This window comes from Bombina bombina, chromosome 5 (genome assembly GCF_027579735.1).
Source record: "Bombina bombina isolate aBomBom1 chromosome 5, aBomBom1.pri, whole genome shotgun sequence".
Lineage (NCBI taxonomy): Eukaryota > Metazoa > Chordata > Amphibia > Anura > Bombinatoridae > Bombina > Bombina bombina.
Window position 1 is genome coordinate 941209037 of NC_069503.1, and position 19903 is coordinate 941228939.

The window sequence follows — 19903 nt, forward strand, 5'->3', positions numbered from 1 at the left end:
ATTACAAGTAGGTGGTTACACATTTTAACCAGAACTTTTTTAGCACATCCTATACATTTAATGAATAGTGCTGGGAGTGCTATTAGTGAGCTCATTGCACTCGTATAACAAGTGGCGAGTTAAGCATTGCACTCTAGTGCAATACATAAAATATTATTGTGTCCTAGAAGACAAAAAAGCAAAGAGGCACCCAATGGTGCAATATCATTTGGATATAGGGGTATATCCAGAAAGCGGTAAGTAAGGTACTCACAAAGATAATGCACATACAGTGCAGTATAGGCAGGCCGAGACTTCTGAGCCGCTGACTCACACCCTACGCTAAAGATTCAGGGATACACCAACACGCCCACCACTGACGTCACGCTTCGTGTCACAGCCTTCCGATCAGATGTGACGTAGATAGCCTCTTGCTGGGTGATAGTCACGCAGTTGTACTTAGTGGAATATGGGCAAGCAATTCCCAAAAGAAGAGGACAGGGTTGCCGAGCAAGGTCATAAAATAAAAGGATTTATTAAAAAGTTAAAAACATATGAATAAACACAGCAAAGCGTTTCTCAGCAGAAGCTGCCATTTCATCAGGCTGTAATGTGAACTAAAACCCTTGCTCTATTTAAATTCCCCTGGTACAATCAAAAGTAGTCAAAATAGACACACCTTCAGTAGGGCTGAAGCCTATTGGTCTATACATAACAGATGAGTATGTTGGGAATCAATTGGATAGCATAACATACTAGCAATAAACAGGATAAATGTATCTATGTTCTAACATAACAGTGAACAAATTAGATATATTATACAATCATAAAGAATCTATATATACGGAAATTGTGAAAAATTACAGAAATGATCTTCCTCATTAGACTAATAGCGCACATATCGAAATATGATTACTTATACTTGTATACATCTTTATAAACAACTATTTGTATACATAGTTTATCCTACGTACATTCAAGCAGACATTAGTGCATGTTAAGAACATGTGTTTAAATATTGAAAAATACGTAATATTAACAAATGAAATAAACTCACAGTAAAGGGTATATTCTTTGATACAACAAAAATACGGAAGTGTGAACTGTAAGGAAGTGATCGTGATAAGGAAACTACATAAAATTAAAATAAGCATGTATACTCATGTGTATGTAATTGGTTAGGTGGTGTAGAAATATAAATTATTACGTGAAAAAATAGGTAGTAAAAGTGATCTTAATACTTGCTATTACTAACCAATGTGGATACTGTAGACACGGCCGCCACTAGAAATTTTGGGGCCCCTGACTTAACCATTGATCAGGGCCCCCCCTCCCTTTGACATGTGCAATTTTTGACCAAGTGACTAAAATGTATATGCACTTTATTCTTAAGTGTAGTCAAACTTGGAAATGTTGTAAAGGTAGTAACACACAAACACAGAAACACACAGACACACTCATACACTGAAACACACACTCACACATAAGGATTCACATATAGACACTCTAGCAGACACGCAAAGAAACACAAAATCACACTCACACAGACACTCAGCACGTGTTTACATTGACCTGACAAGTAATGAGATAGACTACAGTTTTGTCAAAAAAGGAGATTTACAAAACAAAATATGGAGTTCTGAGGATCTTTTTGTCAAGGAAGATGCCAACTAAATGATGACAACAGCATGCAGTGGCTGAAAGGAAGGGCCCTGAACTGCCTAAACAATCATTTAAAGGTTAAATGGTGGATTGGTGACTTCCGGAAAGGTCTTATTAGTCTCAAAGTTTGTGGAAAGAATGTAAATAATCATTAGTAAGGTCAAAATGTCCTAAAAAGGAACAGGCAATGGACACACACAAACTCAAACACAACATTGCACATACACCCAAGGAAACACCGACAGAGACTGCCTCAGAAAACACAAAAAGACATACACACACACACACAGAGACACCAACAGAAAACACAGAAAGACATACACACACTCTCACAGAAACATCCACAGAAAAAGCACAGACATACACACACCCTACAGAGAAAACCACAGTAAACACACAGACATAAGCACACACCCTCACAGAGACATCCACAGAAAACATAGACATACATACATACACACACCCACCCTCACAGAGACATCCACAGAAAATAGACAAAGACATACATACACACACCCTCACAGAGAAACCCATTGAAAAAGCACAAAGACATACGCACACATGCTCACAGACATCCACAGAAAATGCACAAAGACATACACACCCACCCTCACAGAGAGACCCACAGAAAAAATACATACCAACTCAGAGACACAAATAAAAGCACAAAGACATAAACACAGACACCCACAGAAACACTCACAGGAGGTAAGATTTCTGCACAATGCATCCCCTAACTCAACAGTGTATGACATGCATGATAAAAACATTGCAGACATTAAGAGATTACTTTTTAAAGAATCATATTTGTAAATGTGCAAACAAAAATAATTCTGTGAATTCAAAATTGTACATTAATGATCTGGGTAGATATCTAGATGAAGAAAAGTACTTTTGAAAGGTTGACATATGTTTGTTTTTTCCCCCCATTTTCCCCAACGAAGAGCACCATATCAAATATGGTGTACAAATATTCTCATTTGTCAGCTGTACTTATGGATTTTGAAAATGCTGTATTCTATATGATCTTGGTGGAACCATAAGCTTTGGTACTCAGTCTCATACTATTAGATCTGGTTAAATGCAGGATTTAGGCTTGTTTGTATGTATTTCAAAATTAAGTCAGCTGTAGTGTAAACTGAACAGTGTTAAGTTAACCTGTCTCATTTCAAACACTGAGCAATCTTAGACTGAGAGTATAACATTTTATGCAGATGTAAAAATCTTTGATAAAATGCCTCCTTGCATCTGGAAAGTCCTTGCATAAAGGGGCAGCAAACTGGAATGTAATTAATATATATATATTAATAAAAAAAACTCATATCTGCCAAAAGGGCACCTACCATTTGTGTATTGAGGAGGAAACATTTCTGCATGGCTTTAAATATAGAATTTCTACAGCATTTTCAAATAGTCATAAATATACTGCTGCATATTGCTAAAAAAAAGTGTTTTTATGGACACCTGGCCCCACCATACAACTACTACCCCACTGAAGTTACAATCTGAAATTGCACTAAGAAATAAAAAACATTTACTATGTAAGTCCTACCTCCTCTGCAAATGAAAGGGATCTGCCGTTTGACTCAGGCAAACACTGTACAAACTTAAGTGCCAAGTCTGTCTCACACTATGCATAGTGGTTTAGTGCACACTCATAAATCCTTTCAAATGCTAATGCTTTTCTCCTTGTAATAACATTTCCCATGCTCAATAGCACTCTGCTGTTGTACCCTCTGGTGGCTGCCAAAATTAAAAAAAATATATATATATTTTTAAATAATAGTTGTTTTTGCCTCATGGGGCTCCTGACAGGAGTCACCCATATCACCCCCTGATGGTGACCCTGAGTGTAGACAGTGACACAGATAAGTATTCTCTGTATCAAAATTGAAGAGTTTGGCCGGAAATCCTTCAAAGAACCAAACAAACAGATACACACAGGTTCAGAAAGTGCAACAGTTTATTTACAATGAAAAACAACACTGATCAGGCATCATTGCACTTGGTCAAACTAGTAAGCATTAAAGTCTACCACTGCAGTAGAAAATGGTTATATATGCAACAAATAGTGGCATATACATATACCAGCATCAACCACACAGTACATTTTTATACGACCTGATTAATAAGATGGTAACAGTCCTCCATAGGAGAGATGGCTTATCACGCTAAAAGGAACAAAAAGTCCTTATCCAAACAGAGCCTGGACACAGGATAAAGATGGTAATCCAAGGGTTAAAGATGTATTCAAATTTATTCCTGCTCCCATCCAAATGGAAATATCAGGATTAACTAGCTGGAGTATCGAGGTAAAAACGTCCTCTTTAGCTAGCGCACAGTAGTTGCAAACCAAGTTCGTGCTAATTTTTTAGCCAAAGAGCAAGTGCAGCCTAGCAGAGAGTTGCGGTAGATACGGACCGGGTATTCACATTCAGGCACTTATACGAGATCAACACAGCCACTTCCGACGTCTGTTAAGGATATCATCACCTATATTATAATCTTCCAGACTTTTAAAAACCGCTAAGGCTGTTAGTTGGTATCCGTCTGCAAGCAGGGTAATTCCACTTTGGCACACTGACAAAGATCGGGACATCCACCTCCGACATCTTTTACTACACATCTCCTCCACTTGAAGTCGTGTCACTTTGCTCCCAAGGACCTCAACTGTGTCGGGTAGGGTATCGTTGTCTTTGTTATATTCCTCCGGACTTTAGCAGACTATTAGTTTGTGTCTGTCGTTGACGTGCGTTTCGCCCCACAATGCTGAGCGAAAGCAAGGGCCTCATCAGGACTGTCAAACACCTGTGTCTCAAGGCTTTTATTGGCTCATAGTAAGAGAAAGGGGTGCGGTTACTTTAAAACATTCTTTACAATCATTGGTTATCGTAGCCAAGCCTCTCACTAAGTTACCAAATTGCAGTCTTAGAATAACAGCATGATACATTTTATTTAAAAAACTTGCCGCATCTATACAGAACCTGCGTGTATAGTTCTATAAGCATGGCCTATTTGAATAACACTAGTTTGGGCAGAAAAGATTTATTCTAAACAAACTAGTATGAAAATTTATATTTAGACTGTTAAGGGGTATTAACATGATACTTATTTGGCTTTTATTAAATTTTTAGTGGAAAGAAAGGGGGATTTTCAATTACTCCCTACACTTCACAAAGCCATATGTACACTAAAATTCAGCCCAAAAATCGCCACTATCAACCCAAAAAGGAGGCATATTCTATTCTCTCATTTAATCCATGTGGAGACACTGTGTTTAATATGTATGTCCACCTAGCTTCTTTATTTAGAAGACATTTATTCTCATCTCCACCTCTTCCATTTGTTATTCCTCTATCTATTCCCACAAATTTTAGAGATGCAGTGCTACTTCTATGTATCTCTCTGAAGTGGCGTGCTACACTCGTGTCTCTTTCATAGAGGATGTCATCCCTGTGCTCCTGCACTCTGTCCTTGAACATCCGTTTCGTTTTTCCAACATAGAACAGAGGGCAGGAGCACTGTAAGAGATAGACAACTCCCATTGTATTGCAATTTATAAAATGTCTAATATCAAATTTTTTATCTGTATTAGCAGAAAAGATTTTAGACTTAAGCATATAGGGAGCGTAGACACAGTGTCCACATGGATAATTCCCTTTAACCTGTTGATGCTTTTTAAGCCAGTTGCTTTCAACTTCTGACCTTACAAATTTTCTCTTAACTAACTTATCTTTTAGGTTAGGTGATTTTTTAGCAGTCATTAGTGGGTTTTTTCCCACTTTCTCTGCAATTTCCTCATCAAGGGTGAGACTGTGCCATTTTTGGGCCAAGAATTCTCTTATACTTTGCCATTGGCAATTATAGGTTGTAATGAACCTTAGGTTTTTTTCACTTTTTTTTCCTTTTTTTAGAATATAGGAGGTCATCCCTATTCATTTTTCTTACTTTGCTAAGGGTGTGTTTCAGTAATTTTCGTGAATATCCCCTTTCAATAAATCTTTTGCACATTAGAGCTGCATGTTGCTCAAACTTAATTTTAGAAGAACAATTTATTTTAAGTCTTCGTAGTTGACTATAAGGAATCCCCTTTTTTAGGGGTTCTGGATGGGCACTGGATGCTTCTAGAATGCTATTTGTAGCTGTATCTTTACGATAATTCTCTATAGAGATAAGGTTTCCTTCTTTTTTAATGGAAATATCCAAAAACGGCAGTTCTTTGTCACTTAGGACATATGTTAGAAAGATGTTACGATTATTTTTATTTAAATCTGAGACAAATTCATGAAGACATTTCTGTAAAAAAGTATCAAAATACAAGTAACAGGATTATAACCATATATAATACAAACATGCAACCATATATAATACAAAATAATAACACAAACTAGAGGTGATCAAGTCTAACCATCTTTGAAACTATAGCATTCTATCATCTGTTACCTCTAGCATCTGCCCATCTAAAAAGCTGCCAGATCCTCATTCATATTTAACCCCAGAGGGTAAATGGCCTTACGTTTGTGGATCCAGAAAGTCTCCCTCTCCCTAAGTCTTGTAAACCTGTTATAAAGATGTGCAATGGGAATATCTTCAATAGGTGCAATTGAATAACAGTTAGGGTCACCGTTATGTTTGGAGTGACAATGTCTAACCACACTATGCAATTCTTTATTTTTGATGATACTCCTATAGTGTTCTGACCATCTATGAATCAGCCGCCTAATAGTGCGATCTTTGTATTGGCTCCCACATTTGCAGGATAGCATATAAATCACATAGTGTGATGAGCAAGTACGTTTATTTTTAATTTGATACATTTTTCTGTCCACAGATGAATGGAAAAAAGTTTTCCCATGTTCGATATGTCTACACATTTTACAGTTTGTTACCCCACATTTATATACTCCTCTCTTCATTTTAATTTTCTTAATACCATTGTTATTAAGGGGTTGTATGTTTTTGTTCTTATGTTTATGCTTGACCATTTTGCTGGGAGCTAGAATATTTTTTAAATTAGATGCTTTCTTAAAGACTATAGTTGGCTTATCTCCAATCATTTCACCTATTACTGGATCTTGTTTAAGGATCCTCCAATGTTGATTAATTGCTTGGCGGATTAATTTGTGATTGGTTTTGAAATGAGTGATAAATCCTAATTCTTTAGTGGGCTGATTCTCAGTTTTATCTTTCTTACTTACAAAATATTATTTTCTATTAACATTTTTTGCTCGCTGGTAGCCTTCCTCAATCATTATTGGGGGATAGTTATTTTCTAAAAATCTAAACTCTGTTTTTCATAGTCCTCAATAGTGCTACAATTTCTCAGAAGTCTTCTGAATTGCTCATATGGGACAATTCTTTCTCACTGATGGCAATGGTTGTTAAAGAATTCAAGATAACTGTTACAGTCGACTGTTTTAAAGTGGGTGGAACTATCTATTTTTCCTATAGTATTGAAACGTAAAAAAAGAAATACCACAGATTCCTCATGGATACAGCTAGTAAAAATAAGGCCTCTATTGTTATGGTTCAAATGGGAAATTACATTTTCTGACAATTCTTTGGACCCCTTCCAAAGAAATATAAGGTCATCTATATATTTGCCATAGAATATCAGGTTTGGCCCATATATGAATTGATAAATTTATTGCTTGAACCCTATATCCAGATGATATTGCACCATTGGGCGCCTCTTTGATTTTTTATCTTCTAGGACATTGTTCTCATTATCCCATTCCATTGGCGCGTGCAGCCTGATATCCTGGATTATGAATACTCCATCATATGATGTTCAATTGTTTGGACTTTGAGTGAATATTGTTTGATGATTCACATGCATGTATATTAGTCCACCACTGAATTAGTACTAATTTTATTTGTGTGCACACCTCTGTCACGATATCGTTAATCAATATTATGATTTCTTTCTGTGAATCAATAGTGCTTTTAATTGTGGCATATTACAAGTTGAACATAATATTTTAGCTTTTGGGTGAAAGTCTAGGGCACAATAAGATCTGCATGTCAGATAGCGAGATGTGCTAAGCCAAAACTAAAATAGTGGACGCCTTCACTTTCTTTTTAACTATGGGTATTGAAATATACGTTTAAATCAATACACACATACATATGTATACTCTAATACAAATATATTCATACATTCATACACCAATATGTATATATATATATATATATATATATATATATATATATATATATATATATATATATATATATATATATATATATATATACTGTGTATATATATATATATATATATATATATATATATATATATATATATATAAAGCACATACAAATTCACAGCCCTTCCCAGTCCAGTACCTTGTCATATACAATATCCATTTAAATCTGTATTAAGGCTTTTTTTTGAGTAATAAACCTTGATGTTCCATTTAATATGTATAAATATGAGTGAAATTCTTTATCAGAATATATTTTGCATGCATTTTCATACTTCAAGTCTCCACAAAAGCTACATTTTCCAGCGACAATAGCGCATCCTACGCTATCCATTCAAAGTATAGACCACGTACTACATTAAGAGTCTCTGGTAAACATTTTTCCACCACTGGTAATTCTAGATTGTGTTCTATTATTTGCATAAGGTCACACTTAGGATTATGCGCTACTGATTAAGCTCCACTTGTAATCTAGCCTAATAGTGCTAATATTTATGTGTTCTACTTGTAATCTAAGCAAAGGCAAGGAAAAGTAGTTGTACTTTGACCATGTGTAGACAAAGATTGCCAAGCCAGGCACCGGGACTTAGGTCGATAAACACCCCCCCAGAGAACAGTACATATGAGCCAATATAAGAGGTGTACCTTGTGCACTGAAGGGAGAAATCCTGTATATATGCGGAACGATATCCGATGACAGCGTGTCTGCCGACTTCTCTTACTTCCGCCTCTATGCAAAACCCGGTCTGCAGCTCAATGAACGTCACCGCGTGACGTCAGGAGGGGGTGTGTATGTAGGCAAACTGTATATTCACCCGGCCCAGCGGTTATGAGGAGTGTTAGCCTGGACTCGAAAGCTGGTCAAATCATCACAGAAGAAGAAGGATGGAGTCCCAGGTTATAATAAAACAAATTCTTTTATTCGATTCTTTTAAAAGTAGAAGTGAGACGCAGCTCACACAGACACAACATCAGCCAGAAGGTGAGTGGAGAGATGAGCGTAGCACCAGTGGCTTACATGTTTCGGCGAAATGCCGTAATCATAGCCTAAGGTGCTATACCTGTGCAGTGTTTAAAAAGGAGGTGTGAAGTGATTCAATTGGCTAAAAACACTTTCAAAGAAAAAACAACAAACGCCCATTTCAACACATTTAGCATGAACATAAAAGTTAACCCTATACATGTCAGAATATATTTTAGAGCAAGGGGGTAGGTAAAAGAAAGCAGACATATATGATGTATAAGTAAGGAGAAAAGGATATGAAAAGAAGAGAGAAAGTGAAAAATCAGCAAATGGATAGAGGGAACAGAGAAGCGGCAATATTGGACACTTAAAGTGTTCACATAGAAAAAAGTATATAGTCACAATATATGTAAGATAGTATACAAGATACTAACTGTTATTAAATAATTGCCAAATAGACAAAGCGTGGACATAAGCGATAATATCGATATAATGATTTAAACACGCAATGTCGCTATGCAAAAGAAAAGAAGAGAGAAAGGGAAAAATAGAGAATAGAAAGGGGGGGGGGGGGGAAGGGGGAAAATGAAAGAGGAGAGAAAGAAAGAGGAAAGAATAAAGAGACTGAAAAGAAGAAAGAGGGAAAAATAGTGGGGGCTAATGAATACACATATAGCACATAAGAGTATATGTGTATGATACCGCATACACCCTATACAAATTATGGTGCTGTATATAATCTAATAAAGACAGAAAGAAAAATGTAGTGTACACAAACTGTAATGCTATATTTTAGTATATATATAGTATATTAGATTAAAGGTTATGTCAGAAGAATATAAAGGAACCACAGCAGATTCTAAGTATAGATGAATTGCAGCTATGAATCACACTATATGAGACATATGGTACATGCGATATGAGCACTATAAACATGAATTAAATGAACAGCAATATATTGAAGAATAAAAAGTACATTGAGTATACATGTATTAACAATTAGTCCCTAATGAAAATTGTCAGGGTTAAGGACTACGGACATATGTACTTGAATATGAATAGGACAGTAGAGGAAGATTGATTTGTCAAAATATATATTATAAATTGACCTATACATTGACATATAGACATCTACTCCCAAAAGTTGATCAAATCAAATTTGGAGTTAAGCCCTTGAGGAAGTCTGGTTTTTAATTGAAAAATCCAAAAGGTTTCACGTTTCGCTAGAACTTTGTCTATATCTCCCCCTCTCATAGGGACTTTGGCTTTTTCAATGGCTGCCCATCTAAACGAATTAAGGCAACAGTTATGTTTAGTGGCAAAATGTTGCACTAAAGGAGTTGTAGCCGTACCCCTAGTCAGGGAGGAGATATGTTCCTTACACACCCCCTCCTGACGTCACGCGGTGACGTTCATTGAGCTGCAGACCGGGTTTTGCATAGAGGCGGAAGTAAGAGAAGTCGGCAGACACGCTGTCATCGGATATCGTTCCGCATATATACAGGATTTCTCCCTTCAGTGCACAAGGTACACCTCTTATATTGGCTCATATGTACTGTTCTCTGGGGGGGTGTTTATCGACCTAAGTCCCGGTGCCTGGCTTGGCAATCTTTGTCTACACATGGTCAAAGTACAACTACTTTTCCTTGCCTTTGCTTATTTATGGGTATTAACTGGTGATACCCAGGTTGTTACTTCAAGCCTTATGTGTGATTAATACCAGCGGTTACACTCCTCTATCTATTTGATGGACATCTGTACACTGAGACACTAATTTGAGGAGTTCTCAATTTCTCCCTTGTTCCATATAACATAGAACATGGAAGGCACCACTCAGCCACAGTTTTATTCCCTCATGTCAGCTTCAGCAAGGGTGCATACAGAGACTGAATGTGCTAAGATATTTTCTGATGATCAAGGGACTTTATCCTTATCTACATTGTTTGAATCCCTGGAAAATCTCCTATTTAAGGAAATCAAAGCACAATGGGACATTTGGACATTCCAATCCTATATAAAAGCCAAAATGATCCCAAGGGGTCTGCGCATTTTAAAGTTTCCTACTTTTGAAGTTGATATAAATGATAAAGATTTTGTGAATGCATGGAATAATGTACTAACAGATTGTTCATTACAGCTTATGCAATTATTAATACAAATCAGAACACAACATCTTAACGACATCAAAAGTGAGATAGATACATTACAACTTGAACTTAACAAACGCAGTACAGACCCTGACTTCTCTAGATTTGATGCTATTTTACAAACATCTTTAGCTAAGGGTAAACAAGTGATAATGGAAAACAAACATGTTAAATTTATTAGGGACAAAACTGACTACTCTAAAGATTCGGTTTACCTTTGGAATAAGAAACAACGTAGGGAATATAGACGCAATACACCTAAATCCAATAAACAGAAAAATAAACGCAGAAATCGCAATAGACACCACAAATCTGTAACTTTTACAGACAGCGATACAGATAGATCAGACAAATCGTCTGATGAAAATCTCTCTGCTAGTGAGGAAGAGGTAGATATATTAACACGAACTAATACTATAACCAATCAACAGCCAAGTACTATACTAAAAACAGCTCCTTCACATACTTCTCTTATCAATGGTACCGTACAGGGCACAAACCCTATAGACAAAAAACAAATGGGTGCATCCAACACTAAATATGTTGCGACCAATACAAATACAGGCATTCATTCATATACTCCTTACACACATATGAGTACTAATGATAATGTGTGTGATCAATCAACCTTGGAACAGGTTTTTCCCTTAGGGCAGATGCCACAGGGGATAGGGGTTTCACGACACTCCAATCTACAAAACCAAGACAGGTACCCAGTGAGAGGCAATCGCACTCAAACGAAATACAAGTAGATTCAATTATCAATCTATCTTCCCTTCAGCTTAACAAAGATCAGCTAGAATTGCTTGGCTTAGGATTAGGTTTTGCCCCTACAACTAAGTTTGACCTATTTCAGACAATGATAGATGTTAATCGTCTCATCAGAAATATCACTTTAAAAAAGCATTTTACATCCAACACCTCTGAATGCATTTCTTACAATGACAACACAGTTTTCAATTCACACATTACGGAGTCCTTTACTGAGGCCTGTGATGTTCTTAATTTAGAACACCTATACTCTGAATCTTCTTCAAGTCAGGGCACCATCAACAATGCTTCCACCTTTAAGGATAAGTCTAAATTCTATCCCATCCAGTCCAGAGGACAAATTATAGAGACTTTTCACTCTCGGGTGGAACGAGATCTACAGATTCTCAATGATAATTCTACAGGTTACACCCACAATTTGCCTATCAGACTAAAAAAGGCTATGAGTACACTACAAAATAACACTAATATTGTCATACGCCCGGCTGATAAAGGTGGCAGCATTGTTGTTCTAAATAGATCGGACTATGTGGCAGAAGCCCATCGCCAATTGAATAATCCTCAAGAGTACACTCCCCTTACGACAAATCCAACAGCTAGATTTAAAAAGGATCTTCTTGGAATTTTGGATGACGGTGTTGAACATGGGTTTCTTAATGAGCAAACTGCTTCATTCTTATATGTTCAACATCCTAAGATACCCATGTTCCACCTTTTTCCAAAAGTCCACAAATCCCTTATTAATGTTAAGGGTCGCCCCATTGTTAGTGGGGTTGATTCCCTACTAGAAAGACTTTCATCCTGGCTTGATAGTATTCTACAGCCTTTGGTGAACACCTTACCATCCTTTACCAAGGACACAAAACATATTATCAACTTATTGGCTAAACACAAGTGGAATGACAACTTTGTATGGGTGACAATAGATGCAGTCTCCCTGTATTCTTCCATACCCCACACAGAAGGTATCATGGCTATAAAATTCTTCTTAGCTAATTATACAGAGTACACTGAGGACTTTCAAAACTTCATAATTCGTGTATTGGAATTTTTACTCACTCACAATTTCTTTTGTTTTGAGTCCAATTTCTATCTTCAGAAAAGGGGTACAGCTATGGGGGCAAAATTTGCCCCCTCATATGCTAATCTCTACTTAGGCTTTTGGGAGATTTATTACATCTATGGAGACATCAATCCCTACAGGTCCTCTATATATTTTTATAAAAGATATATAGATGACCTGCTATGTATTTGGTCAGGTCCTTCAGAAGATGTGCCCAAATTCATTTCCTGGCTGAATCAGAATGAGTTGAACCTCAGTTTTACTTTCACCTCTGATCCAGTCAATATAGATTATCTTGATCTCACACTTACTGGTAACTGTAATGGCACCATTTCCACCAAGGTCTTCCGTAAACCAATATCAGGCAATACACTTTTACATGCTACATCTTGTCATCCCACAAATACTGCTTTTGCTGTGGCCAAAGGCCAATTTATGCGCATTAAAAGAAATTGTAGTAGGGAGGAAGATTTTGAACATGAAGCTAACCTATTGGAAAACAGACTAAAATTGCGAAAATATCCTAAAAGACAAATAAAACAGGCAAGACAACAAGTTAACCTCATCCCCAGAGAGTCAATGCTACTTGATAAATACAAGAATACAACAAGCAATTTTCAGGGTATTCACTTTGTCACAGAGTACAGTGCTCAATACACCGAGGTCTGCAACATTATCAAAAGACATTTTCCTCTTCTAATTGCAGACGATAAGCTCACAGATGTAGTGAAAAATGGCATTAGATGCTCTTACAAAAAATGTGCCACTTTGGCTTCAATTCTATCACCTACACAACTTAGATCTACAACACAACCTAGTAGCTCTTGGTTGAGACATCAGGGCATGTATAGATGTGGTCATAAAAAGTGCAAGCCATGTGACTATGCTCAAATTACGACAGAATTTAGATCCACTGTAACTGGGACCATCTATCCTATAAAATCCTGTCTAAACTGTACCAGCACCAATGTCATATATCTTGTCACTTGCATCCTTTGCAATATTCAATATGTTGGTCTCACGTCTAGGGACGTTAACTCTAGAATAAGAGAACATATCTCCTCCCTGACTAGGGGTACGGCTACAACTCCTTTAGTGCAACATTTTGCCACTAAACATAACTGTTGCCTTAATTCGTTTAGATGGGCAGCCATTGAAAAAGCCAAAGTCCCTATGAGAGGGGGAGATATAGACAAAGTTCTAGCGAAACGTGAAACCTTTTGGATTTTTCAATTAAAAACCAGACTTCCTCAAGGGCTTAACTCCAAATTTGATTTGATCAACTTTTGGGAGTAGATGTCTATATGTCAATGTATAGGTCAATTTATAATATATATTTTGACAAATCAATCTTCCTCTACTGTCCTATTCATATTCAAGTACATATGTCCGTAGTCCTTAACCCTGACAATTTTCATTAGGGACTAATTGTTAATACATGTATACTCAATGTACTTTTTATTCTTCAATATATTGCTGTTCATTTAATTCATGTTTATAGTGCTCATATCGCATGTACCATATGTCTCATATAGTGTGATTCATAGCTGCAATTCATCTATACTTAGAATCTGCTGTGGTTCCTTTATATTCTTCTGACATAACCTTTAATCTAATATACTATATATATACTAAAATATAGCATTACAGTTTGTGTACACTACATTTTTCTTTCTGTCTTTATTAGATTATATACAGCACCATAATTTGTATAGGGTGTATGCGGTATCATACACATATACTCTTATGTGCTATATGTGTATTCATTAGCCCCCACTATTTTTCCCTCTTTCTTCTTTTCAGTCTCTTTATTCTTTCCTCTTTCTTTCTCTCCTCTTTCATTTTCCCCCTTCCCCCCCCCCCCCCCCTTTCTATTCTCTATTTTTCCCTTTCTCTCTTCTTTTCTTTTGCATAGCGACATTGCGTGTTTAAATCATTATATCGATATTATCGCTTATGTCCACGCTTTGTCTATTTGGCAATTATTTAATAACAGTTAGTATCTTGTATACTATCTTACATATATTGTGACTATATACTTTTTTCTATGTGAACACTTTAAGTGTCCAATATTGCCGCTTCTCTGTTCCCTCTATCCATTTGCTGATTTTTCACTTTCTCTCTTCTTTTCATATCCTTTTCTCCTTACTTATACATCATATATGTCTGCTTTCTTTTACCTACCCCCTTGCTCTAAAATATATTCTGACATGTATAGGGTTAACTTTTATGTTCATGCTAAATGTGTTGAAATGGGCGTTTGTTGTTTTTTCTTTGAAAGTGTTTTTAGCCAATTGAATCACTTCACACCTCCTTTTTAAACACTGCACAGGTATAGCACCTTAGGCTATGATTACGGCATTTCGCCGAAACATGTAAGCCACTGGTGCTACGCTCATCTCTCCACTCACCTTCTGGCTGATGTTGTGTCTGTGTGAGCTGCGTCTCACTTCTACTTTTAAAAGAATCGAATAAAAGAATTTGTTTTATTATAACCTGGGACTCCATCCTTCTTCTTCTGTGATGATTCTACTTGTAATCTAGCCCAATAGTGCTAATATTATTGTGCTCCACTTGTAATCTAGCCCTATAGTGCTAATATGCTCCACTTGTAATCAAGCCCTATAGTGCTAATATTATTGTGCTCCACTTGTAATCTAGTCCTATAGTGCTAATATTTTTGTGCTCCACTTGTAATCTAGCCCTATAGTGCTAATATTTTTGTGTTCCACTTGTAATCTAGGCCTTAGTAATGACTTCATTGTGTTAATGTAAGGGGTTTCCTGACAGTTCCCTAGTGTCTGGTTTTATGTCATTTAGCAGGAGTCTTTAACTGTCATGTTCAGAGATCAATAAAGTTTCTTTGCTGGGAGCATAATTGTACAAAAGCACCAATAAACAATGCTTATGAAAACTGTATTCTACTTACCAATGTGTTATCATGTAATGCACCACACACAGGTTATTTTTGATAACAAAATACTGGAAAATCATTTGCAGACAACCACAATACAGAGCTACTCAGACAAGTACAACAGGCCTTAGTTGTGTTTCTTGCTACACAGTATTTCTGAACTGTCATTAATAGTGATGTCGCGAACATAAAATTTTGCATTCGCAAACCGCGAACCGCAAACCGGGCGAACCGGGCGAACCGCCATTGACTTCAATAGGCAGGCGAATTTGAAAACCCACAGGGACTCTTTCTGGCCACAATAGTGATGGAAAAGTTGTTTCAAGGGGACTGTGGCATGCCGGAGGGGGATCCATAGCAAAACTCCCACGGAAAATTACATAGTTGATGCATAGTCTGGTTTTAATCCATAAAGGGCATAAATCACCTAACATTCCTGAATTTGTTTGGAATAACGTGCTTTAAAACATCAGGTATGATGTTGTATCGATCAGGTATTGTAAGGGTTACGCCCGCTTCACAGTGACAGACCAAACTCCCCGTTTAATGCACCGCAAACAACCGCAAACAGTCCATTTGCACAACCGTAAACTCCCCATTTGCACAAGGTTGGATACCAAGCTAGCCATGTCCCGTTCCTTGTCCTCACTGATGTCATTGAATGTCTCTTCCTCCACCCAGCCATGTACAACACCAAGGGTCCCCGAAAGGTGACAACAAGCCCCCTGGGACGCCTGCTGTGTTTGGTCTTCCACCTCCTCAAAGCCACCTTCCTCCTCTGACTCCTCTTCTTCAGACTCCTCTCTCTGCGTTGCCTCTCTCTGTGTTATTATAAGGTGTGTTAAGTAGTACTATTCCTATCAGTTTAATCCCTGTTACGTCCCCTATCAGGGGACGTGTATATGGCATGGATTTTAGGAACCGGGAGATGGAAAAAGATGCTTGGTCGGTCCTCCTACTTCAAATTTGGGGCACTGCGCGTGCAATCTACTGTGCCACCAGATATGAGTGGTGTGTTAAGTGGTACTATTCTTATCATTTTAATCCCTGTTACGTCCCCTATCAGGGGACGTGTATATGGCATGGATTTTAGGAACCGGGAGATGGAAAAAGATGCTTGGTCGGTCCTCCTACTTCAAATTTGGGGCACTGCGCGTGCAATCTACTGTGCCACCAGATAGGAGTGGTGTGTTAAGTAGTACTATTCCTATCAGTTTAATCCCTGTTATGTGCCTTTTTTATTGGTTTGGTTTTTGAAGCCACAGTGCTGCACCAGAGGCCAGAAAAATTAGGCATGTACACATGCCTGAAAAATTAGGTATTGTTGCAGCCGCTGCTACAATTGTTATTGTTGCAGCCGCTGCAGGTGCCAGAAAAATTGATGTTTGTTTCCCAGGCAGAAAGTGCCCTAAAACATTTTGGCTTGAACCCTAGTTGTTGGCGGATAAGTCACGCAAGTCATCCAGCATTCAGAGATAAAATACACCAGCGTGTGGACCATTTTTAGCCCAAGGCAGCTCATCTCATCAGGCCTTTTTTAGTCGAATGTATCGCCCAATGTCAGTCCCTTCGGGATCCATCCCTCATTCATCTTAATAAAGGTGAGGTAATCTAGACTTTTTTGACCTAGGCGACTTCTCTTCTCAGTGACAATACCTCCTGCTGCACTGAAGGTCCTTTCTGACAGGACACTTGAAGCGGGGCAGGCCAGAAGTTCTATCGCAAATTGGGATAGCTCAGGCCACAGGTCAAGCCTGCACACCCAGTAGTCAAGGGGTTCATCGCTCCTCAGAGTGTCGAGATCTGCAGTTAAGGTGAGGTAGTCTGCTACCTGTCGGTCGAGTTGTTCTCTGAGGGTGGACCCCGAAGGGCTGTGGCGATGCATAGGACTTAAAAAGCTCTGCATGTCCTCCATCATCAACACGTCTGTAAAGCGTCCTGTCCTTGCCGGTGTGGTCATGGGAGGAGGAGGATTACTTTCACCTCTTCCCCTGTTAGATTCCCGTTGTGCTGTGACATCACCCTTATAAGCTGTGTAAAGCATACTTTTTAATTTCTTTTGGAACTGCTGCTTCCTTTCCGACTTGCGGTAATTCGGTAACATTTCAGGCACTTTATGCTTATACCGGGGGTCTAGTAGCGTGGACACCCAGTACAGGTCGTTCTCCTTCAGCTTTTTATACGAGGGTCCCTCAACAGGCACGACAGCATGAAAAACCCCATTTACACAAGGTTGGATGCTGAGCTACTCATGTCCTGTTCCTCATCCTTAGTGATCTCACTGAAGGTATCTTCTATCCCCCCAGCCACGTACAACACCACGGGTACCAGATAGGTGACAACGAGCACCCTGAGATGCCTGTTGTGGTTGGTCTTCCTCCTCCTCCTCCTCAAAGCCACATTCCTCCTCTGACTCCTCTTCCTCACAATCCTCTTCCAGCGTTGCCGCTGGTCCAGCAAGCGATGCTGATAAGGCTGTTTCTGGTGGTGATAGTGACCACAACTCTTCCTCTTCACGCTCATCTACGGCCTGATCCAGCACTCTTTGCAGGACACGCTCCAGGAAGAAAAGAAATGGTATGATGTCGCTGATGGTGCCTTCGGTGCGACTGACTAGGTTTGTCACCTCCTCAAAAGGACGCATGAGCCTACAGGCATTGCGCATGAGCGTCCAGTAACGTGCCAAAAAAATTCCCAGCTCCGCAGAGGCTGTCCTTGTTGGAGCAGGTGGTCGAACATTAGGAGTGTTGAATTCCAAAGTGTCGGGCTGTCGCAAATCAAGCGCCTCACTGACAGGTTGTTTCGCCGCTGGATATCTGAAAAGTGCGCCATGGCCGTGTAGGAACGCCTGAAATGGCCACACACCTTCCTGGCCTGCTTCAGGACGTCCTGTAAGCCTGGGTACTTATGCACAAAGCGTTGTACGATCAGATTACACACATGTGCCATGCATGGCACATGTGTCAACATGCCCAAATTCAATGCCGCCACCAAATTTCTTCCGTTGTCACTAACCACTTTGCCGATCTCCAGTTGGTGAGGAGTCAGCCACTGATCCACCTGTGCTTTCAGGGCGGACAGGAGTGCTGGTCCGGTGTGACTCTCTGCTTTCAGGCAAGTCAACCCCAAGACGGCGTGGCACTGCCGTATCCGGGATGTGGAATAGTACCTGGGGAGCTGGGGGGGGGGGGGTGCCGTTGATGTGGAGCAAGACGCAGCAGCAGAAGAGGACTCAGCCGAGGAGGTTATGGAAGAGGATGGAGTAGGAGGAGTAGAGGAGGTGGCAGCAGGCCTGCCTGCAAGTCGTGGCGGTGTCACCAACTCCTCTGCAGAGCCATGTTTGGCAGCCATCAGTAGGTTTACCCAATGCGCAGTGTAGGTGATATACCTGCCCTGACCATGCTTTGCAGACCAGGTATCAGTGGTCAGATGGACCCTTGCCCTACCCCCACCTCACAAAAAGTATCACATTCACTATATGGCCAAACAAAAATGATTTCCTATTCCTTATGTTATTTGCCCTTGCAAATGATGTAGAATCTAACCCTGGTCCCCTAACAAATTCCATTCCTAGCCTTCCAGCTAAAAAAGGCGTCTCTTTTGTGCACAGTAATATCCGCAGCTTACTACCAAAAATTGATGCACTGCAAGCTTGGTGTTTACAATAAAAGCCCAAAATCATTGTGATCTCTGAATCGTGGCTAACCACAAAAAATACCTGACTCTGCCATTGAAATACATGGATATTCATGCCATAGAAATGATAGAGCAAAGAGAGGAGGCGGCATTGTAATTTATGTTGACAATTCCACAAAGTACACCCCCTTACAAAAATCTAGCTCTCCTGCCACCTTTGATTTCCATTCTGGCATAATTGAGATCCCATGCACTAAATCAATAATTGTTGCAGGGATCTACCGCCCACCTAGCTCCCCTGTACATTCCCTTTCTGACATAGCACATCTCCTTAGTGAAACCATAGCTCAAAACCCAAAAAGTGAAATTTTGGTTTTTGGAGATTTTAATATTGATTGGCTGAATCAAAAAAATAATAGTTGTCGCTCGCTGTTTAAATCTTTGCAGCTAACGCAATTAATCTCCTCCCCAACTCGCATAAACATCAAAAGCCATAATCACGCCCTGCTTGACTGGATTCTCTCCACTTCTCCCGACCGAATCAAGGAGGCAGGTGTTCTCCCT